Source organism: Podarcis pityusensis (genome assembly GCF_964106645.2).
Source record: "Podarcis pityusensis genome assembly, chromosome: 5".
NCBI lineage: Eukaryota > Metazoa > Chordata > Lepidosauria > Squamata > Lacertidae > Podarcis > Podarcis pityusensis.
In genome coordinates, this window is record NC_138032.1 from 74,750,564 (window position 1) to 74,777,003 (window position 26,440).

Genomic DNA, 26,440 nt, shown 5'->3' on the forward strand with positions numbered 1-26,440 from the left:
GAAGAAGGTTTGAAAAAAACAAGATTAGAAATGAGAGAGGTGAGACGTGAAGAGGACAAATTAAGAGCAGAGGTGTTAGAATTGAATAAAGTGCAAGAAGATATGAAAGATTCAATAGCTATGCATGAACTAAGACAGAGGGAGAATAATTTGAGACTTAGGGCGGTACCAGAAACACAAGGAGAAAACATTAAAGAGAAATTAATAGCTGAGTTAGCACAATGGATGGAACTACCAACAGATGAGATAGAAAGGACGATACAATCTGCCTTTAGACTAAAAGTGAAAACAACTAGGGCTAAAAAATTTGTGGGTGATTGTCTGATTACATTTAGAGATAAGGAAATGAGAAACATGATCCTGCAAAGAAATAGAGAAAAAAGGTTGTGCATCAATGGGAATTATATAATAATTTTTAAAGACATACCAATCAGAATTTTGAAACGTAGAGAGTCGTATAAGGCACTTGTGCAAACATTAAAGAAAAATAACATTGAGTTTAAATGGGAATTCCCGGAAGGGATCTCATTTACTTACAGGAGTAAGAGGCACAGGTTGATCAGTCCAGAGGAAACTGGGAAATTTTTGAGAAAATATAAAGAGTTGAGGTTAGAAAAAGAAGAAGAAAAAGGGGAAGAGGCAGCAGGGGGCCCAGACTCCGAGGAAGAAACAGAAAGTAGAGGAGGAGAAGAAGAGGAACAAGAGGTTTAAAAATCAGTCAAAATATAAAAGGGAAAATAAGTAAGATTAAATTCATTTATTATGGTATTAAAAATTTGTAGTTGGAATATTAATGGGATAAATGATAAGAAAAAACGAAATAAAACTGTACAAATACTAAAAAAAGAAAACGTAGACATCATCTGTTTACAAGAGACACACATAGCAAGAAGACATAAAAGAGTACTGATAAACAAAAGATTGGGAAATGAGTTTATCTCCTCAGATAAAGATAAAAAAAGAGGAGTGGTCATATATATTAAAAAGCAAATCGAAGCGCAACAAATTTTTTAAGACGAGGAGGGAAGGATAATGGCGGTCCAAATTAAGTGGCAGGGAGAAAACCTAATCATAATCGGGTTATATGCTCCAAATGATAACAAATCGGATTTTTTTAAAAATTTAGAAGAAAAACTAGCAGAGTACGCAGATCAGAAAATGATGATATTGGGTGATATGAACGGGGTGGTGTCCTTAGAAATGGATAGACTTAGGGAGGGAAGTGGTAAGGATGGGAAGCTACCCAGAACTTTCTTTTCATTGGTTAAGAACTGTAACCTGATAGATAGCTGGAGACTCAGACATCCACTGGTAAAACAGTTTACGTACTATTCTGAACCTAATCAGTCACAGTCCCGAATCGATCAGATGTGGACCTCAAATGAGCTGACTCCAAGAATTTTAAGGGTGGAGATTCAAGCTAAAACTATATCGGATCATAATCCAATAAAATTGGAGTTGAAAGGTTGGGAGGAGAGAACTTTTAGGTGGAGACTAAAAGACTATCTTCTGGACGATCAAGAAGTGGTTGATAAAGCCCAGAGAAGGTTGACAGATTATTTTAAGGAAAACATGAATAAGGGTACCAAAACAAAGGTGGTATGGGATGCAAGCAAGGCAGTAATGAGGGGCTTCTTTATCCAGCAAAACACGATTAAAAATAAAGGAAGAGAAAAATGGAAAAAAGAGATCTTAAAGCAGATAATGGATAATGAACAAAAGTTAGTCCAAAAACCAAATAGTAAGAGGATAAAGGAGAATATTAAAGCACTGCAAGCGCAGTTTGCAATGTTGATAAATAGAGAAGTGGAATGGAACATCAAAAAATTGAGACTAAGAAGTTTTGAATACTCAAATAAATCAGGGAAGCTGTTAGCATGGCAGATAAAAAAAAGGAAGGAACAGAGTACTATAAATAAAATAATAGTGGATGGTGAAGAAAAAACTAACCCCAAGGAAGTTAGGAAAGCATTTGTGGACTACTATAGTGGACTATATAATAATAGAGAGAGACATAATTTGAGGAGGATTGAAAGATTCTTAAAGGATAAAAAGGTCCAGAAGATACCAGCAGAGAAAAAAGAACAGCTGAACGCTCCAGTAGAGATAGAAGAAATAGAAAAAGTAATAAAAGAACTAAAAAGAGGGAAAGCCCCAGGCCCGGATGGGTTTACGGCTAGTTATTACAAAGAAATGATGGCTGTATTGCTGCCCCCATTGAAGGAAGTGATAAATAACATCTTAAAAGAAAGAGAAATACCAGAAACATGGAAAGAGGCATTCATTACATTAATCCCAAAACAAGATGCGGATTTATTGCAAGTTAAAAATTACAGGCCGATTTCATTGTTGAACATAGATTACAAAATTTTTACAGGAATTCTAGCCAGCAGAATGAAAAATATATTGTTAGACTATGTTCATGGAGACCAAACGGGCTTCCTGCCGGGGAGGCAGATGAAGGATAATATAAGAAACATAATAAATATTATAGAATATTTGTCGGCCAAGAGTGACAAACAAGCTATACTGATGTTTGTGGATGCAGAGAAAGCATTCGATAACACAAATTGGGATTTTTTGTTAAAAAATTTAGAATACATGGAGGTGGGTGCAGAGTTTTTTAATGGAATAAAAGCAATCTATACGGAGCAGAAAGCGAAATTGATCATAAACAACGTAGTGTCAGAAGAAATAAGGATAGGGAAGGGTACAAGGCAGGGATGTCCGCTCTCCCCATTGCTGTTCATAACTGTATTGGAAGTGTTACTTAACTCAATAAGACAAAATAAGAAGATAAAAGGAATAACAATTGGACAAAATGAATACAAGGTAAAGGCATTTGCAGACGATTTGCTAATAACAATAGAAGATCCGACGAATTCAATAAAAGAGATATTGGAAGAATTAGAGCAATTCGGCAAAGTGGCTGGTTTTAAGTTAAATAAAAGTAAGACTAAATTAATGACAAAGAATATAGATCTAAGTACAATTGAAGAAATACAACAACAAACAGAGATAGAGGTGGCCAGAAAGGTGAAATATTTAGGAATATGGATAACTCCAAAAAATATAGAACTATTTAAAAATAATTATGAAGTAGTATGGAAAGAGATTAAAAAGGATTTGGTGACGTGGGGGAGGCTAAAACTGTCTTTCTGGGGCAGGATAGCCATAATTAAGATGAATGTACTTCCGAGAATGTTGTTCCTATTCCAGAATATTCCGATAATCAAAGGCAATAAGATATTCAAAGAATGGCAAAGAGAGTTCTCAAAGTACGTATGGCAGGGCAAAAGACCGAGGATACAGTTTAAATTACTGACAGAGGCAAAAGAAAGGGGGGGATTCGCACTTCCAGATCTGAAACTATATTATGAGGCATCGTGCCTATGCTGGATAAAACCGTGGATAAAATTAGATAATAAAGAACTTTTAGATCTGGAAGGCCACGACAATAGATTTGGGTGGCACGCGTATCTATGTTATGAAAAGAAGAAGGTACACAAGGGATTTGAAAGCCACATCTTTAAAGGCCCTTTGATAGAAGTATGGGAGAGGTACAGATTTTTATTGGAACCCAGAGTCCCACATTGGATGTCCCCATTAGAAGCCACGAGTGTTAAAAAGACCAACATGAGGGATAATTGGGTTACCTATGAACAGCTGCTAATTAAAGATGGGGGGAAGTGGAAGCTAAAACCATACAACCAGGTTAAGGAAAAGGTATTTGATTGGTTCCATTACTTTCAAATAAACGAAATGGCTAAGAAGGATATTAAAGATAGAGGATATGCGGAAAAAGATTCTAAATTCCAGATTGAGATAATAAATAATGATTATAAAATCCTATCAAAAATGTACAACCAGCTGTTAGAGTGGAATTTAATAGACAAGGAAGTGAAGTCGGTAATGATACACTGGGCAAAAGACTTCGGTTATAATATCTATTTTGAAGAGTGGGAGAAATTATGGAAAAAAAATCTTAAATTCACGGCATGTGTAACGTTGAAGGAAAACTTAATGAAGATGTTATACCGTTGGTACATTACCCCTGCGAAACTAGCAAAAATGTATAAGACATGCAGTAAATGTTGGAAATGCAGGGAAAATGAAGGGACCTTCTACCACATGTGGTGGGATTGCAAAAAGGTTAAAGGTTTCTGGGAAAAGGTATATACAGAAATGGGAAAAATTTTTAAATATACTTTTGAAAAAAAGCCAGAGGCCTTTTTGTTAGGTTTATCAGGAAAAGAGATTAAGAACAAAGATGGCAAATTTTTCCAATATGCAACAACGGCAGCAAGAGTCCTATTAGCCCAAAACTGGAAACAACAGAAAATACCGACAATAGAGGAGTGGAGAGAGAAACTGTTAGATTATGCGGAACTAGATAGACTGACGGGAAAAATTAGATATTGGAGAGATCAAAGATTTATGGAGGAATGGGGAAAATTCGTGGAATATCTGGATAATTTAAGTGAGGGACAAATAACGCTAGTAGGGTTTAAAAAAGCTCTGTGATATTTGTAAGAATATTGTCTACAGAAAAGGGTGGAAAAGACTTTAATAATGTCAATAGATAGTAGGAGATGCGAAAGTATGTGTTGATAGACAACGGAGATTTGCGGAGACGCCGAAGGAAGTCTTAAAGAATGAATCGGTTGAATACAAGATGTGGTTTATTTGATTTTTATTTGTTTTGCTGTAAATTAATAAAAATTATGTTGGAAAAAAAAAAAAAAGAGAGTTGTGGTCGTGGTCTTCCCCCTTCTTGCTGAATTATGTGCCCCCAAACCCCCAGAGAGGAGACTTATTTAAAAAAACAAAACAAAAAAACACAAAACCATACATGGAAACATTAAAAGAAACTCAGCTTGTCACTTTTTGCTTACTGCTTTAAAGTGGTAAAGAAGCATGTTCATAAAATCCATGTCTTGACGCCACAATGTGTGGAAGCCATAGTCAAAAATGGGGAGGGAGCCTGGGAAGTTTTGCAGAATAAAACCCCTGATGACCTCCTGTATGGGAGTAACGGAAGTAGACTGGCACTGTAGCAGTGCAAAGTGTGAATCTAGAGACCAGTAATAAACGTATTTGGTGTTAACCGGGGACTCTCATCAGTTCAGGATGGCAGAATGGAGAAAGAGTTCTTAAAGCATTTTCACACATGACTCTTAAACAGCTGAAATCAGTCCGTATTGTGAGCGGCAGATTTACATTGGCTGCAACGTACATTCAATTTCTTCTCACCCATTTCCCATTCCACATTAACAACTCAGGCATAGCACAAGCCAGTATGAGAGAAGCTTAGAAGTGCATTTTAAGCTTCATGTGTGAAAAATGCCTGAAGGGTTTTTCGTGTTGGTTTCCCCCCCTTTCTTGCAGATATGAACTACCAGCATAGAGAAACTGCCAGAATGACAAATTGAATTCTTGGATGAATTAGCCAGGGTATTTCCAAGAGGGAAGTATTCATACTGTAATGCCTCATTCGGGGGGGGGGGGGGGACTGCCTTGAGTTTGGGCAGCAAGAAATACAGGGCTGCTGCTCAAACTGGGCAGCTCTGTGTCACGTTCTCCCCCTGTGTAACTTACTATGCAACTTTCCCCATCTCTTGACATCATTTCTGTGGTGCAGTTTTGCTGCTCCCATTAGACAGTGATGTGCAATGGGAGCAAAGGTAGCAAAATGATATTATGACACAGGGTAAATGGTGCTACATGGTATGGAAAGGGAAAATTCCCTACCGGGGTGCTATTTTTGATGACAGCCTCATGCAATGTCATGCCCATGTCATGAAAAGTGGGAATTGGTGCAAAGAGGATCTGGGGTTGCTGGAACGGAAAGAAAAACTGCATTGCGGTTGGAGGGAGGGAGCGTCTGCTGATTGTTTGGAAGCAGGTGGCTGCCAACTAAAGTAGAGTATTGTGGGTCCCATGGTGCTGACTAGGGTGGGGCTGATAAAATCTGCTGGAAGAGGATCCAGAGGCTGATGGTGGAGGAAGCATGAGTAGAGAGTTGGGGGTGGCCTTTGTTCCACTATTGCCAGACACCACAGAAGGGGATGGAGAACCATGTGAGTCAGTGCCTACCCCACCTCTGGAGAGTAAGGCCCCTGGAAATCTGTGAGGTGACAGATGTCACAGCCAGATTGCCCTCACATCCCTGCCTGGGGTACCCTCTCTGCCAGCCAGCTAGCCAGAGCACAGAAGCAGATGCATATGGCGGCTTCCTCTCGTCCCAAGATGGATGCCATTTTGATTGAGGTGATCAATGCATGCTTAGTTAGTTGTGGCCATTCGGAAGTATATCATCTATAAGTACCCTTCACTGGAGCTGGAGAGGAGGAACTACCTCCTCAAGAAGGCCCTTAAGAGTGAGCTAGAGCGAGGGGTCATTCAGCAGGTGAAAGGAAAAGGAGCCCCTCAAAGCTTTGTGGTGGCCCCGAATTGAGGGAAAACAGCCCCCAAATCCAGGGACCGGAAGCGGAGCTCTTCTTCAGCATCCAGCCCAGAGCAGCAGGCGAAGCTGAAAGACATCCTCCTGTTGACCTTCACCTGCCTCTGTGAGCCAAAGGACACATCCTACAGCTTGATCAAGAAACAGGTTTTTCCAGTATTACCCAAAGCTGAAGGTGGACATCAGACCCCAGTTGGTGAAGAACGCTCTGCAGAGAAGGGCTGGTTGGAGCAGAGGGAAAGGAGCTTCTGGAACTTTCCATCTGAAGAGTAAGGTCCCCTTGAGAGCCAAAGAAGTGGGCAGCCTAGCGCCAGGGGTAGCTGAACCAGAGGTGGATGGAGACTTGGAGGGACTGACTCAGTTTGTGCTTCTTGCCTGGGATAAGAACTGTGTGAATTATCCGTCCTTTAAAAGTAGAGTGGGAGAGGTGTGTCAATTGTTGGGATGACGTCTTAGTTATCACCTAGTCATGACATCTGTTGTAGACTTACTGTACAAATCCTGTATCCTGGGGTTGTTGTTTTTTAGCTAATGCTGTGAGCATGCGCTGATTTCTTAAATAAATTTCCTTGAGCTGAGAGTCCAAGTACTGCCTCTGGGGAGGGGGTTGGCAATCCAGAGCAAAGAGATTATCTGCACCACAGTTCCCACTGTACCTCATTCCCAAAAGGAAACACTGGCTCTGGGGTGAGCACCTGGAACCCCTGGAATCTCACACCGCTCAAATATTGGGGGTTAGAAAGCAAGTTAGAAAGCAAGAAATAACAATCCATGTGTGATTACAGATATATCTGCCTGCCTGCCTGTATATTTAGCCACAACATCAACCAAAGGCAATTTATTTAGTAAATAAAGGGAAAATCTTATATTTTGTTGCTCTAATAAATGAGGACAGTGATTTTTAGCATGGCGTAAGTGATACATGCATCACTTTAATCTGATGCTTAATGTTTTAGTTTATTAAATATGCCCAGTGTAAATAACAACTCCCGTGCTTATCGCTTTTCATTTCTGAAAAGCAGTTGAGGCACTTCTGTGTCGTTACTGAATTACAGATTGCCTTGAAAAATGTTGAGCCTGAATTAACTCTAACATAAGTATGCAGTTTTCTCAGGTTAATTTTGAGTTGCCCCAAATTTAAATGGCTCCTATGAATGTCAACAGGGTGATTTGGGGTAGTCGGCTTGCTCCTAACATCATTCTTTGCATGTCAAAGTCAGCTATCTTAGTTGGATGTCAGAGCAGGGCCTGTGTGGTCTCCATCTCAGGGTCCTTGATAGCAGAAATGGAGACTGTATGAATCATGATCACTGTGTTGGCAAGTTGTACCGCAACAACCATCTGAATTTAGTGGAGCCATGAATGGAAATCAGATTAACTGGTACATTTAAATGATTCTGCATGGGTCCAATAGACATTAAAGGGCAATCGGTAGGTGTGCAGGAGCAATATAGATAGGATTTATGCAGCCTGTGTGTGTGTGTGAGAGAGAGAGAGGGGGGGGGAGGGAGTTCCACCACCCACAGCATGGTGGTCAGGTTCTGGTGTGAGATAAAAGTATTGCAAACTTCTCAGAACCAGAGGCTGGGTCACTATCAGGATCAAGGTTTAAGTAAATAGGAAGTCACCCCAGAAGCCAAAACAACAACTGTCAATTTCAAGACAGGAAAGTCATCAAATATGAGGTGATTGGTTAGAAGGGTGTCAGAAGGGAGAATCAGAAGGGGTGAAACTCTCCCAAGACACTTGGAGGTTATTTAAAATCATAGTAATGGACAACGGCAGTGCTATTTTTCTAGAAAAAAAGGTGCCAGAACTCACCATGAACGCCTCCCTTGTTTTCTTGTAATGGCAATGGTGCACACATGAGAGGTGCTGGAACTGAGTTCCGGCTGAAAAAAAGCCCTGGACAAGGGGGTAAGGTAAGCATGGAGGACAGGCCTATCAATGGCTATTGGTCATGATGATGCGATGGTACTTCCTAGTTCAGAGGAAGCATGCGCTGAATAACTGGGTTTTCAAGCCCTGCTTGGGAACTCCCCAGGAGCATTGGAGGGCCCCTGCTGGATTACACGGACTGTTAGCCTGATCCATTTCAGCTCTTTTTATGTTGTTCATAATAGGCACTCTTAAATCATGGTACACAGAATGGGAGAACTAGGAACAGAGCGGCTATTACTGTTCTCATGCATGGCTGCCCAACCTATGAAACTGCCATAATGCCAGCAAACCCTGCCTGATTTCCCTGCAGCATTGGTTATATTCATCCTTTTATCTCATAGTTTGCATTCAGGCATACTGGACAATAAAATAAAGGAACCATGGCAGTCTTAAGCTATTTGGGCCAGTTGTCCTTCCATGTCATCGAGAGAAATGAGAGAATAAAGAGCATCAGTAACTTAGCACACATCTCATTCACTCTGGGCATCAGTCAGAATTGATTGCAATGATTTGCCTTGCATTAAAAATAAATTTGATTTGTTAAACTAAGGCAGGTCATTACAGTCCATTGTAAATTAGTTGTATTGTAGACGCATGCCATTATATTGCAAACATCAAAGCAGTAAAACCGGACGTCTTCATCTGCCCCACCTGCAATAAAACATATCACCTGTATCGACCTCTACAGCCACAGCAGGCGCTGTAACTCTCCAGTGGCTTGACCCCAGAAGGCACACTTCCGTTGTCTCCTGAGACAGACAGATGCCAATGACAACAACCAAAAAGAAGTGAAATATACATCTAAAACCTTGGAAGATATACACCTGAGGAGAAGCAAATTTAAATAAACAAACTGGCTTTGTTAGCCACAGGCAATAATACATTATCAAATAACAGAGCAGTCAAAATCAAGGCTCCATCAGGCTGGTGGGGATTTGGGTGGAGCGGAAGTGCTCCTTCACCTGCCCAGCTCCACCAGTCTCAGCTGGCAGCAGGAAGCACATCTGGGAAAGAGTGCTCCAGTGCACCTGCCCAAACAGCGGGTGGGTAGAAGCCAGTGGAACCCCTCACCCCATGAAACAAGGCATTTTGGAAGCAGAAACTCAGGCCCCTGAGAGCTGGTGAGGCAAGGGAACTCCCTCCCCCCACTCCATCCGCAACCCTGCCCCGGCCAATGTGATGCTTCAGTGGAACTAAGCTATACAGCTGCAAATAAAAAGTTTTAAATGTGTTGCGAAGTGCATTATACAAATGCGGCACTAGATGGCGAAAGTGAGCTATGCAAAATTCAATGTGTTTTCCAAAACGTGTTTTTTTTTTTAAGCATTTTCACAGCGTTTTTTATATGTGTGTAGATTCCACCTTGGTCGCACTGCTTCATCAAGCCTCAGTGATGCTGGCCAGAGGTTAGGATTTCAGCCTAAGTCAGTTAGAAGAGTCATGACTGCTGCAAGTGTTCATCCACGATAGTCAAATAGTAAGGAATATATCATTCCCCGCCCGACCTCAAGATGTACCATGTTCTTATTTCTGTCCCGTGAACTTCCTCCAGCTGGGGAGAGAGGAGCATCTCTTCCCACTGCATGCCACTGAAACCTCCATATCGTCTCACTTCCCAAATTCCATCTAAATATGTTAATTGGTTGAGTTTCCAATTTATTTCAGGCTGATGGAAGGGAGTAACATTTGTCAAGGGATGTATGATATTCTTGCCATGCTGGGGAAATTCCTGTAAACTAATGCAGCGTAATAATACTAATAACAGCAGCCCATAGTCCCAGATGCTGTTTCATATGCATCCAGTCTTTGGCTAAGAACCACTTTTGTTGGTGCTTAGTACAGAGACTTGGGCTCTAGAGATTACTTTTATGTTCCGCATGAAGATTTTGCAGTATTATACATGAAGGAGCTCCTAAGCCAACATCTATATTTAATGCAACACATCCGTTTTTTAATTGTGTTTAGCTTTCTTTGTCTAGTCTTAACCACATTGGGAGGTTGTCCCTCGCATGTGCCTGGTAAGTAATTTATTTCACGACTCTCACAGTGCTGCCGACAGTATTTATAGGTAACAATCAATCACTTTTCAACAGGCAAGTCCCCACTGTGATGATATAATACAGCTCCATGTCACATAGACCAATCAGATCGGAACCTCTGGAGGTTTTGAGGCGCAGAGGAGAAAGTATTGCCAGCAGTACTCAGTGGAAGAAGGCCAGAAAAAAAACTCAGTTTCTGTATATTTTGCTCTGCAAGATTATTATTATTATTATTTAAGATAACAAAATGCAATATAGAATTTTATTGCTATGTAATGATTTGACGATGGCTCTGACTGTTGTGTGGAAGCAGTTCGTACCAAGACCATTATTTTATTTTATTTTTATATTTCTTAGACATGGGCACAGTCCATCTTTCTTCAGAAGCTTTATGAATAGAGCAGGCATAGTCTTTTCTGTGCCCCCGGATTGGGTTTATTCCAAAATGAGTACCCAGCACTGCATTAGAGCTTGGATATGTGTTATATTTGCCACATGGATGTTGCCACAAAGGGAATCTCTATGGACATCCCCATACGTTTTAGAAGCACCTTTGCCTTACTCAGAAAGGCCACAAGATGGTAGTGCTCCAAATTTTCTTGAGAATACAGAGTGTGAAATGCAGTGAATCATTTCAGAAGTGTCTCTTCAGCTGCTGGATGAGATGAGAAGGAAAGGAAACATAGCTTGGCATCTTGTTCAAAGTGCTCCTTTTATTCTTTTTAAATTCTGTGCAGTGGGGTTGCTTTGCCGTCAAGGCTGCTCCTCACACTGATGAGACAGTAGCAACTGACTAGTTTACTTACATGTAAGAGGATACTCACAATCGCTAACGAATGACTCCTGCATATTGAAGCAAAGAGCAAATATACACAACTACTTGGCATTTCAGAAGGTTCTTTTCTTTTCTTTTTTTAATTTTTTGAAAAGTTTTTATTGTTAAAATAATTCAGCATTAATACACACATATTGCGAATATACAAGCCTACAAACATACATTTCATACAATCCTTAAAAATATTCAAACATACCTACATTCAGTCCCACAGATAATTCCTTTTCCCATCACCATCCACCACCCCTCACCCCACCTTTGTGTTAGACTTCCAATCTACTCAATTGCAATTTCTTTCTACTTCTATTACTTTCTTTCACACACCTTTAACCTAATTTTATGCTTCTTTTTCTATTACACATTGTTATCCATCTTATTTAGTATTTCAGTATTTAAAACGGAACTTGTTTATTCTAATAGGAGTTCTGATTTTTCAATATGGTTTTGCAAGTATCCTTTAAACACCTTCCAATCCCTGTCTATCTTCTCTTTTGAGATCCTTCCAATTTCTCCCATTGTTTTGGATATATTGTAGTACTCCAATAATTTGGCAAGCCACTCTATTTTTGTCGGTATAATACCACTTTTCCAATTTTTCGCAATCAATCAGAAAGTTATTTTCTAAGTCACAATCATACTGGATTATCATGGTCAGACCTTAATGAGTCATCTATCTATCTATCTATCTATCTATCTTCTCCAAAGCAACACTTCAAACCCATAACGTCCAAGGAAACAACTCTTCCCACTTCTACAGTCAGGGGCGTCTTGCCCATAGAGGCAAGTGGTGCAGGACACCAGGGCGCCAAGTTCTGGAGGGTGCCAGGGAAGAGGCGGAGGCTGGACGCGGCACCTCCCAGCACCAGCTTGCTGCCCTCGCCCACCTCCGCCATGCCGCACCAAAGCAGCGTGCGCCCGAAGCCTCCACCTGCCGTGGCCACCGCGGCACAGGTGCCAGGGAAGAGGCGGAGGCTGGGTGCAGCATGGCACCTCCCAGCATCAGCTTCTCACCCTCGCCCGCCTCACTGAAGCAGCGCCGCGCCCAGAGCCTCTGCCTCTTCCCCACCGGAGGAGCCGCCCTCCAGCCACTGCCCGCCTCCTCCAGCCCCGCAAAGCTGCCAGCAGCACCATAAAAAGGCCGGCAACTCTGGGAAATGGGAAGGGGGGGCGCCGGAGGGATTTTTGCACCACGGTGCTGGATATACTTAAGACAGCCCTGTCTACAGTTCTGTACTAAGGGCCCTTCCAGATGTTTGGAGAGAACATACGGCTTTGCGTACGTTCCGTAAGATCCTGTTGAAATCCTGCAACTTTATATTGCAACTCTTCTGGGGTTATTTCTTTTTTCCCCTGTTGGTTCTCGTTGTGTAAGCGAGCCCCTCCAGGTAGCAATAATGTGATAGTAATGGGGAAGCGTCGCTGAACAAATAAAGTAGAGTGGTTTGTGGACGGTCCATTATATAGGTCCTAATGTACTGTGTTCTTGTGTTGGTGGCGTGCTGCAGAATGCATCCTCAAAAAATGAAATGAAAGAAAACCCTCACCAGTCTGCAGAAGCCCTCAGTGTTTTGACTGGTGTTTATATGGCGGCTTTGTACTATGTTACCTCTGGTGGAACAGGATTATGCACTGACAGTACAGGTAGGTCATCTAATATTTTGCAAAAGCAGAGTAGTCGCTGAGGGATCCCACAGTGGTTTTAACACTTCTTTGGTTGTGCTCTTTTTACACCATACAGTCACTGAGGCTACACTGAGGTTTGAAGTGGAAGACTGGCACCAAGGCGAGGGGTTCTTTAGCTATATATCCCTTCATACTGTTTTTTCCCCTGCTGAATCTCACATAAAAAACCCAGCTGGTTTTACCCCCTCTGTGGCAGACCCTCCAAGTGTCCCTGTTTTCCAGAGGCAGTCCTGGATTTACAGAAGCCCTCCTGGTTTCTGATTTGATCCCGGAATGTCCCGCATTTCCTTAGGACATCCCTATTTTCATCAGGGAAATGTTGCAGGGTATGGAGTTATCCAACCCCCGAGCCAAGGAGATAAGTAACGATACAACCTTTAGAAGACATCTGAAGGCAGCCCTGTATAGAGAAGATTTTAATGATTACTATTTTATTATAATTTTATGTATGTTGGAAGCTGCCCAAAGTGGCTGTGGCAACCCAGTCATATGGATGGGGTATTATTATTATTATTATTATTATTATTATTATTATTATAACGTTCCTATTTTCATTGGAGAAATGTTGGAGGGTACACACTGTGTGGTTCTGCCCACTGCACTAACTTATGCAGTCGGCAAACTTGAAACACAGGGCTCCAGAGAAAAAGCTCAGCTGAGCTCTTCTCTGTGGCATGTACATTTTGGGACCAGGTGCCTTGATCATGAGGGATTCCTTCATGCAGTCAACCAACCCTGGTAAAATAATAAGTGCTTAAAAGTTTGCCCTCCTCCAAAGGGTGTTGGTGAATAGGGATTGATCGTTTTAACAGGCAATCAAACTGAAAGGTCAAAATTTGTGTTGTGCATTTGGCATTAAGGTTTCCGTTAAAGTGTGCTCTATTCAGTACTCTTGGCCATACCTACTGCTTGGAAAGAAGGTTAGAAATACCTTCCAGACCTCAAGAGTGGGGAAAGGCTATATAGTTCAGTGGCAGAGTGTCTGCTTTGCATGCCGAAGGTCCCTGATTCAATCCCCGGCATCTCTAGGGCTGCTGCGAACCCTGAGGAGCTGCTACCAGTTAGTTTAGACCAGTGTCTCCCAAACTTGGGTCTCCATCTTTTTTGGACTACAGTTTCCATCAACCCTGACCACTGGTCTTGCTAGCTATGGATGATGGGAGTTGTAGTAAAAACAACAACAACTGGAGACCCAATTTGGGAAACACTAGTGTAGACAGTGCTGAGCTAGATTGATCAATGGTGTGACTCTGCATAAGGCAGCTTCCTGTGATCCTAAGTAACTGGATAAATCCTGTGGATTCTGGCAGGGCCTTTTCTCTCACCACCCCATATTTGAAAATCACCCCCTTGCTGAAATACAGAGCCTTCATTTCATCAGCATTTTTATTCCACTGAAAACACATCTGTTTAGTCAAGCATTCCCCTTAATTTGAACTTCCTAATCTAATTGTTTAAATTTTTCTTGTAACTGTTTTAATTGTTATGCTTTTTAATTGCCCTGTGGGGGATTTTTTTTGTAAATTTTAATTAAGGGTATTTTTATTGTTTCGATGGAAGTGTTGCATTACCTACTTTAATTTTGTGTGGATTTTATAATTGTACATGCCATTTTGGCATGTAAGCAGTATATAAATTGATAAATTATGGCAGTGATGCACACATACCTTTGATTCTAGCCTCATACACATACAGCATCTATGGAATTTTCCCCAAGAAGTGCCCTGTGTAAACCAAAAACTTGCTTCCAATATTTTAAAAATTAGTTGATCAGATAGAAAAAGGTATCTTCCTGCTATTCTATGCATTAAATAGCCTAGAATTTAGTTGTCTTCCAGGTGGTGTTTGGGTGTAACTGAAACACACATTTCACCATACATTTTTGCTACAATAAAAGATAAAAAACGCTGCCAATTTGCCTCCCTTTTTGCTTTTTTCTGCAGTTGACTGCCACTCAGGCTGGGAGCTTAAGCTCCCAGAGGCACTGGCAGTGTTGCTAAGAGCAGAATTACATATCGCACAATTGCACCAGGGCCCCAGTGCTGATTCCATCTTCTGAGATCTGATTTGTATGTAAATACTCAGCAATCACCTCCAGGAAGAGAGAGATGGGAGGCTTCTTTTCATCAGAATCTTTTGAAGCATCCTCACTATGGAGTTTAGCTGCACTGGGGTTTTGGGCCAGAAACTGGATTGGATTGGAAATGGTTTGCCTTAAAGATGAAGATTATTTGCACAGCTGGATTCATTCCCCTCTCCCAGTTTTCTTCTGTAACTAATTAAAATTATAATGAGGCTTAGACTCTTTAAAATACCAGTAGCATCATCCTGACCTCTAGATGCCGAATATTGCAGTGTGGCTTGTATGTTTGAGAGGGAATTATGCCCATATAAATCTCAACATGCTCCATTTAAAATTGCAAAAAGATTTAGGCGAAGTCATCTAACATTTCTGAAGTCTGTGCTGGATGTGATCTTTCTTTCCCAACATCCTGACCAGGCATGCATAACCTGTGACTTTCCAAACCAAATGCAGCCTGCCAGCCATGTAAGGTGACCCTGCAGCAGGTCAGTAAGCCGCCTGGTTTTGCTGCCTGCCTGGGACTGCACACACAAGGTGGGGTTGTCAAGTTTCTGTCAGATTACAATGGATGACTAATAGGTTGTGTTCATCCTGGTAGGGTAACAAGTTGTGCATGGCTCTTCAAAGCTCCCTCTTTTTAAAGCAAAGACTGATACATGCACCATCATAACAGAGCCATAGCTAGGGGGTGATGAGGTGGGCTTCCTTCAGGGGCACAGGCAGGGCCCCCCTCAAAATCGGCTAATAAATATGTCTATAAATAAAAATATTGATCATTGCCTCATAAGAAAATGTTTTAAATAGAGGGTGAATTGAATGGGGGGGGTTGGAGGAGAGGCGGAAAGAAGAGATAATTTATCAGTGGCTAGGGGGCACAATCTGGACAGTTCGGCCAGGGGCACAAGATCACCCAGCTGTGGCTCTGCATCATAATGGGTCAAAGAAGCAACGCCATCTCCGTCTCCAGGTGCATTTCATTCACAAAAATGCATTGTATCAGTCTCAGGCGGAAGCTCCTTGTCACCAAAGGCTAAACTGCCAAACATCAGGCGTGAGGACCCCCAATGCTTGCCCCTTGTTCACAAAGTTTCTTCTCCCTTTGAAGAACATAGGAACCATCTGCTCCCCACGCTGCTTGCTAAAACAGGGAGATGGCTTAGTTTTGCTTGTGGTGGTGGTAGAGGAGGAGAATGTGTTGGCACAGTGATCTATCACAGGAAAAACCTTTCCCCTCTCTTCTTCTCTCTTTTGCCCATCATGCCTGCTGCAAAGAGGAGAGCTTTGGAGCAGGGAAAGAAAGGTTCTTCCCCAACATCCCTGCCATATATCTGCCAATTCAAACCACTTTTAGAATACCAGCAACAGGAGCTGTCCTTAAACACATAGGTTTTGGGTAGTGCTGGAGTGTGACAAAAATTCTGCCTTTATCTAAGTGGTAGCACAGAACTGCTTATTCTTGTATTAAGGGGAAATTTACTTGCCAAATCTAGTTTTAAATAAATATCAAGATTTGGGGTAATTCAGCAGAAAGAAACTAAAGAAAATTGCAACAGACATTTAACTCTCACAGTGCCATTAAACGTCAAAATAATGTGCGCCATCAAATTGAATAGTCACTTCTGCTTAGTGGTATCTGTAAATGCGTTTGAAAGATGATAGTGCATCCAGAAATATTTCATTTTCTGTTTGTGTTCCACAATCATCTTTGGAAGGCAAAATGTTCTGCGGTTTTATATTTGAATATTGATGATATGTGCTTTAATTATTAGCCACTTTGAGTACCCTTGTGTGTGCGCAGGAACATATAAACTCATGCACCACATATATACTGGAGTCACCAACATGGTGCTTGGGGTTGCAGTGGTTCCTCTTGTTCTCTTGACACCCACAAAATATCTGAGACTTCCCCACCTCCCATTGCCCCCTTAGTCATGATGTAGTTCCCTTTTTCTCCCTTGAAAAGTGCATAGGGCTGGAGGACGGAAGTGGCCAATGGGGGCAATGATCAAAGGACTCACCTAAAAACCCAAATGTGCCGATGCACCTAGAAAGGGTAGCAAACCCTTTATATGTATACATTGGCAATAAGGTAACTTGAGTGGTTAATGTGCATAACAGCTGACCATTGTACACGTTCACCTTGCCTCATGGAGAATGTGCTTGTAATCTGTCCATGTAGAGGGAATTGGAGCTTTGTCAGGGTCAAATCCAGAAGTGAGAATTCTGGAATTGATATTGAATGCAAGGGGGACTGAAACTGTATGCAGAATCATTGAAATACCTTTACATATTTATACACTGAAAAAGGCTGTGTTCATTACTTTCCAGGTGAACATAAATGTGTCTGGCCTAACCATCCCACTTCATTTCTGTCCTACTGGCTGTGTTCCTAGCAAACCCAGGCCTAACCTGGGAAGAGGTGCCTACTGGGAGGCAAGCTACCCTGGCAGATGATGTCTTGGCAAGCATCCCTTGTGGTATGCAGGGGCATGTAGGACATGCTCATTATCACAGTCTGTGGGGCAGTGGCAAAGCCTTGCAGACACAAGAGCACACCTTTAGGAGTGGGGGACCTTTTTCAGCTGTATTCTCTTTGGGGCATGAGAGCGGAAGGCACATGCCAGGGGTGGGCAGAGCAGTGACTTTAGACTTCGCCTTTGTTCAGCTAATTTCTACACAGACTCACACACTTCTCTCTACTCTCCCTCCATCCAAGCGAGATGCATTAGCAAAGGACCACATCCCTACTGAGCAAAAGGGCTAAGAACGGGTCTGAAACAGGACCAGATAAGAGTTGGTTGGGAGGGCTGCATTTGTCCTCCAGACGGGATGTTCTCCATTCCTGGCCTAGACAATACACCTGTAAACACACACAGGGATGCCTCTGCAGGCAAATCAATTTAGAAAGGGTGTCTTGGTGGTGGGGCTTTACAAACAACTGCTAGAATAACACAGGGAGTAACTATATTGGTGAACCTCAAAGCAATCCACCTTGCTTAAGACTGGTAACCAAGATGATGTTGACTTTTTCTCTATTTGGACTAAATACATGAGAATAGAAGACTCTTTGGAAAAGACCCTGATGTTGGGAAAGATTGAGGGCACAAGGAGAAGGGGACAACAGAGGATGAGATGGTTGGACAGTGTTCTCGAAGCTACCAACATGAGTTTGACCAAACTGCGGAAGGCAGTGGAAGACAGGAGTGCCTGGCGTGCTCTGGTCCATGGGGTCACGAAGAGTCAGACACAACTAAAAAACTAAACAACAACAAAACATTAATTTGAAATCTGGGCATTGTTTTTCCCCTGTTAGCTGTTGGGCTGGGTAGAAACAGAGCTTGTCCAAAAAGAAAAAGAAAGCGTGAGAGAAAGACATTTCTAAAGGGTAAGCAATAAACCTTGGCCTTTGTTCAACACTGAGCACACAGAGGCTTTCCGGCAACAAATCTCTCAGTGACTGAGCATCCAATCATTCTGAGTCACCTCTAAAGAGAGACTTACTGTAGATTGCTGTGTTGTGTTAATACTTTTCTGTATGTTGCTTCAGAAGGACAGTAGCAGCATATGATTTCCCCTACCCACCCCTAAAAAAAGTGAGAAAGAAAAGACTAAGCAGACCTTAACAGAAAAGCGCTCTCTCTCTCTCTCTCTCTCTCTCTCTCTCTCTCTCTGTGTGTGTGTGTGTTGTGTTGTGTTGTTGCAGAGCCTTGCCTCTCACAGTGGATGACATAATTTTGTTCTTAGCTGTTCTGTAAACTGCTTCCGGTTTTTCAATAGCTTCCTTGGCCTCAGGAAAATTATTCCAGATGGGGTCTCGAGCATTGAGAAAACTGATGGTGTGATTATGGAGTTGTGGGTACGATAATCTCTGTGTTGTATCATTAGTTTTTGTTTAGTTTCACCTGTACTGTACTCACCTAAAAATAAAATTCTGTTCATGGTCAATCCAAATTCTGCACCAATATCAGCTGAATCCTGCAACCTCTATGGAGTGTGCCTGTTCATGTAGTTTCTTTTATTTTGTACTATTTATTCTCATGTGCTGGAGTGGGGGAGAGAGACACACAGAACTGCATTCACTTGGTGAACTGAAGCAGGATTCTTAGCAGGGGTGTTGTAAAAACAAATGGGGAAAAAATACCTAGCAAATGACAGTACAAGCCACAGGAAAGCTCTCCTGAACATGCTCAGTCAGTAGAGCATGAGACACTTATTCTCAAGGTCATGGTTTCAAGCCCCGTGTTGGGCCAAATGGGGTTGGACTAGATGACCCTCATGGTCCAGTCAAAATCTACACTTCTATGATTCTCCTAGCCCCTCTGAAATGAATGGGAGCTGCGAAAGAGGCCAAGTTTTAGAACCCTGCCCATCCAGAGCTTTGCCCTGCCATTGCATATGTGTGCTTCCTTCTCACTGAAGAGCATGGGAGATATTGCCATCAGATTCCCTGTGTATGGTTGAATGTGCAGCTCATCTCTGTTAAAATCTAACAGCAGCTCCATATGCATTTAGACTTATGAAAAAGACAAGTAGGCGCATAGTCAATCTTTGGAGAGTGTGGTGGTGTTGCACGGGGAGGACCATTGCTTGGCCACATTGCTCCTGCGCCACCTTTCAGTGCATGGAGGGGGTGGGTCATGTAAAATCCACACACACCCAATTGCTTATTTCCATTAAAAGTGAAGCTGAACCATTTTGGATTTCTACTAGTTTTTGATTTGCAATTTTACAGGCTTCGAGGGGCAGGGGGGCTGGCTAATGTTTTTTGGGTCTGTGGTCTGGCGATTAGGCATCCCACAGTCTGAATTATTATACCCACTTATACAGGAATTACCCCATAGGAGAAGAAATGTATATTTGCTTTGGAAATTACATTTTGTTTTACTTAAACATTGTAAGAGATGGTTTTAAGCTGTGCCTCACTTTAAGTGATCGACTTAACAAGCTCTCCAAGGCACTTTTTGAAAAGTTTACTATTTAAGTGTAAATTCTCAGGTGTCCTGTCCCCCCCCCCCACCTCTGCGCTAGTTGGCAGCTTATCCCTGCACTCCTGTCAAGTTCCAGGTCCCTTGCCAGGAATGTGTGCTGCTTGATTTGAGAGTCCTTGGGAAAGCCAACCTCTCTCTCCACTCCTCTGCCCCCGCTACCTAGGTCAGCCTGACAGCCAGCCAGCAACAGTGGCCTTCCAGGAAATACGCAGCATGCCAGAATCTGGGATGATGTGGACGTATACCTATGAATAGAGGGAGAACATAGGTAGGATAAGGCTACTCAGATCCACATCCATGCATGTTTTCAAAAGGCTCCCTCCCTCCCACACAGTTGCCAACTTTTCAACTGGACTCTGTAGCCCATCAGCCAGTTCTGTTGATTTGTTCCAACCATGGCTCATAACAAGATAAAAGAAGAGAGATGTGCATTTCATTGTCTCAGGAATAATCAGCTGCACACCCATCTGAATATTTTTTGTTTGACCACGCACTTGAAATCCTTCCATTCTATATACAGTTATTCCTCACCCATTGCTGTGCATCTTGATTTATGCTGCTTTAGATCTAACATGGATGGGTGATTCCTTTCAATGTGAGCGCTTGGATTCCCCAGAATTTTAAAGGGGCTCCCATCCTGTTAAATAAATCTTAGGCTGCAATCCTATACCTAGGAGTCAGACCCATTGAATGTTGTGGGGCTTACTTCAGAGGAGATATGTGCATCATTGCGTGGTCAGTCATTTAATTATGTAAGCATATTAATGGAAATAGGAGGGTGGATTTTACATGACTGTCTTAAACTTGCATACAAATAAGACAGTTTCCTTGAAGAAGAAGAAAATGCATTATTTATTTGCTTTTTGCCAATGTAGGTGCCATCTTTTAAAAAGCATTTTTGCTATGTCAAAGGAGAGCATGTATCTCGTCTAAGAAGGCACCTGCTCTGATTTAAGAAGTGTTCTGATTTAAAATAATAATTATTTTTAAATCTGTTACCCCAAATTAATCAGAGCACCCTTTGAATCAATCAAAGTGTTTTCATCAATTTCAGCAGGGATTTCACACACACGCTAATCGCATATTTGCAACCATAAAAGGTGGAAAGCTGCTTTTTGAAAACAAAGTTGAAATTCACATAGCATTGAATTCCAAATGGATACGTCAAAGGCCTGTGGCTAAATAATACATTTTTGTGCTTCTCCAGAATCACAGTCCTAACCATAGACTTTTTGATTAGAGTTGGTGACAAACTGGATTGCTCTGCTCAGAAATGTTAACTTTTGAAGTTATATATGAAAAGTATTGAATATAAGGCACAGCCTTCAAGGTCAATAGAGGACTCCAAAAAATTTGAAACTAATTCTTCTTATACAAAACAGCATCTTGTTATAATGGAAGGTAGAGAGAGTAATGCATAAAATTTGTCTTCAGAAAGGAAAACTAGATTGTGATGACAGGATCTAAGATGGAAAAGACCTATTAGGTCATCTTTTCTATTGCTCTGACAAGGGAGGATTGTTCTGTTCAGTGCATTTTTGAGTGTTTTAGCCAGTTCACTTCCAAATGTCTCAAGCAATGAGCTGTTCCTTGCAATACAACGCTTAAATGCAAAGCTACCATGAGAGGAAAAAGCTCTTCAATGTTCTTGAGTGCCATGAGGCAAAACCAGAATTAAAATCTTATTAAACCACATTCATTTTCTGGTCCTTACTCAAACATTCTTCTAACATCCATATACAGTGGTACCTCAGGTTAAGAACTTAATTCGTTCTGGAGGTCTGTTCTTAACCTGAAACTGTTCTTAACCTGAGGTACCACTTTAGCTAATGGGGCCTCCTGCTGCCACTGCACCACCACTGCGCGATTTCTGTTCTCATCCTGAAGCAAAGTTCTTAACCCAAGGTACTATTTCTGGGTTAGCGGAGTCTGTAACCTGAAGCGTCTGTAACCTGAGGTACCACTGTATTGCAGTTAATTCTTATAAGAAATCTTATTTTACATTCCTAAGATCTGATATTTTTATATGCAAATCCAATTGCCATAGCCGGATGTGCTTCAAAACCTGCACGACTACAGTATAAACAGATTGGGTTGCCCTCCTAGATCCTCCTTCAAGAGGAATAGCAGGACCTCAGTGTAGGAAAATGATTGCTTTTTTCTGCAAAGTACAGAAGGCAAAAGTGAAGAGGAATATATATGTGTGGCAGAGCTGAAAAGAATACCCACAGCCACAAATATATGCATTATTTTAAAACATCACCTTATCTTCTCATTTCACCATTTAATTTTGAAAGTGATTCCCCCCCCCAAAAAAAAACCTTTGACTTTGGGCTTTGGAACATTTGTCTGTGTTTTGAAGTTCAGGTTCTTAAGGACCTCTTGGCACTCCCCCCTCCCCCCAATTTTGGTTACTTGTTGGTTTCTTCTTATGAATATTTTGGCAGGCATTAAACATAAACTCTCCTAAGCCACGGGCTGTCAATGATGAAATAGAATGTCGTCAATAAATGCTTTTGTCGAATGCTATCACCTGCCTACCTCCCAGTGCTGTCAGATCTCAAATGCCATTGTGTGTCATCTATCCAATAGCAATTATCAAAATATCAAGCACTGGAACTTGATGACTGTAAGATATTGATATAGAACTAACTATGAAACCCTTTGAATGTGATCCTGGCTGTGTGGCAGCCTCTCTCTAGTTATATAGCCTTTGTATGTGAGAAGAGATGCTGGCTGCTGTGTGAAATACTCACCCGAATTCTCAGTACTCAGGTGGACGGACCATGTAGACATTGATCCAGCTATGCAGGAGCTAGTTATGGAAAAGCAGATCCTGAACTTCTAGGTGTGGTTTGTGGCAAATATTTGAATATTGAGATGATACCTTGGTGGGGATATTTAGCATCCATATTTTCAAAGGAGCTTTTGGGAGGGGTGTGTGAAATTGATTTATTTCAGCTCTGAGGCACAGTTCTTCTATTCACATTCATCATGCAGCATTATCGGAGTTCTAACAAAATAGGTAATCTACTTTCATCAGTAGATGCTCCACATTATCGCGCATTGATTATTTAAAATGTTTAGGATCATCAAGTAACGTTATAGGTACTCCTTGGGGCATCTCCTTGGAACTGAAACGGTACACGTGGTCTTTAATGGATGCCTTCCGTAAACTAGCTGTACTACTTGGGATGGCCGCAAATCACATTTTGTTGGCATACTGAACATTTAATGGGCAGAAATGACTAGCAGGACCACGGCGTCAGTTTGTACGTGTTTATTGTGGACAGGAGAACAAATCTGTACAAGTTCAGCTGGCATGCAATGAGCAAAAAAGTCTAAGCTGGAATGAACTCTTCACATTGGGCTGAATGTAAGCTGAGTGTCCTACTTTAGTATGTCCTCTAAAGATAAGTGAATTAGGCACCATTTTCTGCAGTAGCAACAGGATGCTGTTTCTGGCTGGGAGAAGGGGTTGTTAGATGCATCGTAGTTACTTGCATAGGTCTCTGCAAACTGAAATGCTATAGAATCTGATTCCATGTGACATGGTGCAAGACCCTGATCTTGTCAAGTAGTTCCTGTTGAAATTGAGTTTTGATGGAAGGTCCTTTTGAGTATTGGGACATCAGCCCTTCTATGTTATAAATTTATGAAAAAGGGGATGAAAAGGCATCATGCTTCCAGATGTCTTGCCCAAGCAACACACTCCTTAAATGAGCAGCTACATTAAGCCCTTGAATGGGGCAACATGCTGCAATTTGCTGGGCACATTAATATTGTTAATACATTGTATTTCATCTGGTATTTTTAGGCTTTGCCTCCCTTTGCTTTGTGTATTCCCCAGGCTTTTGTTTGTTTTCTAAATTTGTATCCCATCTTATTTCTGAAGGCAGCTAATTTCTGTTTGGGAGGATATGGGGGGGAATCCCTCCAAAATCCACTAAAATAGAGGGTGGAAACAGGAGTAAAAGCAGCCAAGAAAATTCAGTTCTAATTTGGGGATGACAGAGGCCAAAACTATAAAAGGAACTGGACACTATTAAAAAGCTTTCAAGATCAGAAGTGGCAATGCCAGGTGACAGACTCCCCCTCCCTCAGGTGCCAGTCTAGCTTGTAAGGTCTCCAAGCAAGAATTTCAGCATCTTCCTTCTCTCTTCCACACAAGAGGGAATGTCTCATTGAGATCATATTTGTTGTGTCACATGCATGCATCATCCAAAAATAAAAAGAATGCTTTTCCTCAGAGAATTGTTATTTTCCTTATGCAGATTTGTGTAGCTTGTGATGTGATGTGACTTCAGAGATGATGTGGGTGGCAATTGGAGACGACTTTTTCTGACTTAAAGAGATCTCCTCCATTTTCCTCCTCAACAACATTCTGCTTCCATGAATGCTGTTTTTCACCAACCATTTCACCAGTTGATTTTACCTTATTATTATTATTATTATTATTATTATTATTATTATTATTATCTGCTTTAGTTTTTATGTTGTTTGATTTTTATATTGATTCTTAAGTGCTTTTATTATAATTTTCATAGCCTTGGGTTCTGAATTAATTTGAGAAGTAGGGTAGCCATTCTAGAAATAAATGAATTTGCCCCATGTCTTCATACACAGAACCACAGCTTTGTGCGAATGATTATTTAATCCAGAATAACTGCTATTCCTACATTGTTGAGGTGGGGTCATCTGTTACACTCTACATTGAATCATAAATTATTAGAATTGCCCGGTGTTGTAGCATTTACTCACTGTATCATAATGGGTTTGGTATCTCCACCCCCATAATAAGCATGCACTGAAAAAGCTTTTTTTAAAAAAAAAAATTAAAGTCTATTCTTACAATCACATCATGAGGGAAACACACCAGTGGAACACACATGCATCCCCATAGTTACAAATTGGGGGGTGGGAGTAATCAGGGAAGAAGTAACAGGGAAGCGCCATTGATACCCAATGAGGTGGGTCATCATTGCTGTGACAACCCTGTTTCCACATAAGTATACTTACATATTTTAATGCCCTGTGTTTAAAAACAACACTGCTCCCTTTAACTAGAATAGAGAACAGTTTGGACTTGAACCTTTCTCCTTGATGAGTTTGCATCATGCTTGCAGGGAAGGGGTGGGTGGAGGGGGTGGGGAGTTCAGGATTTTTTAAAAAAGTGAGAGCACACTACAAAAAAAATCACCCCTCACTTTTAGCCTGAAATGGTACAGCCTATTATGTCAGCTCAAGATTATACTCAAATGAGCAGATGAGCTGGTAGAAATGTTTTGTGGGCTCAGCTTACAAGGCTGCACCTAAGAATCCTTTTCTTGGGAAAGATGAATATGTAGTCAGCAAGTACACTGTGCACAAAATTATTTCAGGAGAGATTCCTAAGTGCTAGGGAGCCTTGCCCTAGAACTGCTTTCAGAATGGACCGGGCATCCTTCAGAGGACTCATCACTGTCTCAAAAGCAGCACTCCCTGACCTTGAAGCATGATTGGAGCTTGTATGAAGAACCACTGTGGTAGTGACTTTGTGTCTGATTTACAGCACTGTGATGCAATTGTTTGCATATATCTTCCTTAGCTGCATTTTGTATGCTTCCATTGTCTGGAGCTTAGACACCATCATCGTAGCTGACGGGGGAGGCTGCTACATTTGATTTTGGGATTTTTTTGGCTGCTGTCCCTGGCTCCTGCGTCATACCCAGATCCATTTGCTTTGGGTAGATTGACTTACTGATACTATTGCAGATAGAAGGATTCTCATACAGTGTTACTGTTTTCTGTTTATTGCTCATGAATAACAAATTGTACATGTTCCTGAATAAGTGACATGAACGTGGGCAAAAGATTGGTTGAGCTGAACCACAAGTAAATAGGAAGCACTGTCATGACTGATGTATACACAAAGGGCAGAAAAGAACTGCCTGGATCAAAGCAAAATTCTGTCTAGTCCAGAAGCCTTGTCTTAACTCTGGCCAGACAGCTGCCTCTGGAACCTCACAAGCAGGAGATGAAAGTCCTAGAATCCAGTTTATTAAAAAAAAAAAAATAATTGGTATTTTTGGGTATTCTAATGTCACTTTATGTGTGTAAATTTAATGAAATTTCCCTCTACAAATGCATTCATTTGTTTGCCACTATTCCAGCCTGTTTAATAAATAAACTGATAAACTGGGCCTGCAGAACTTGTAGCCCGCCAAGCCCCACAGACACAGGTAAAGATAAAGGGACCCCTGACCATTAGGTCCAGTTGTGGCCGACTCTGGGGTTGCAGCGCTCATCTCACTTTATTGGCCGAGGGAGCCTGCGTACAGCTTCCGTACAGCATGACAAAGCCACTTCTGGCAAACCATAGCAGCACACGGAAATGCTGTTTACTTTCCCGCCGGAGTAGTACCTATT

At 41.6% G+C, this 26,440-nt stretch overlaps 1 protein-coding gene and 1 pseudogene across 4 annotated transcripts in view; both read left to right on the forward strand.

Moving 5' to 3' along the window:
* Positions 1–26,440, forward strand: part of ANK3 (ankyrin 3) — a 393,167-nt gene that overhangs the window by 146,245 nt on the left and 220,482 nt on the right. The gene's annotated exons all lie outside the window — the stretch shown is intronic.
* LOC308477624 (heterochromatin protein 1-binding protein 3 pseudogene) lies at positions 6,142–6,911 on the forward strand (annotated as a pseudogene). The gene has a single exon. The product of its transcript is annotated as a heterochromatin protein 1-binding protein 3 pseudogene (transcript).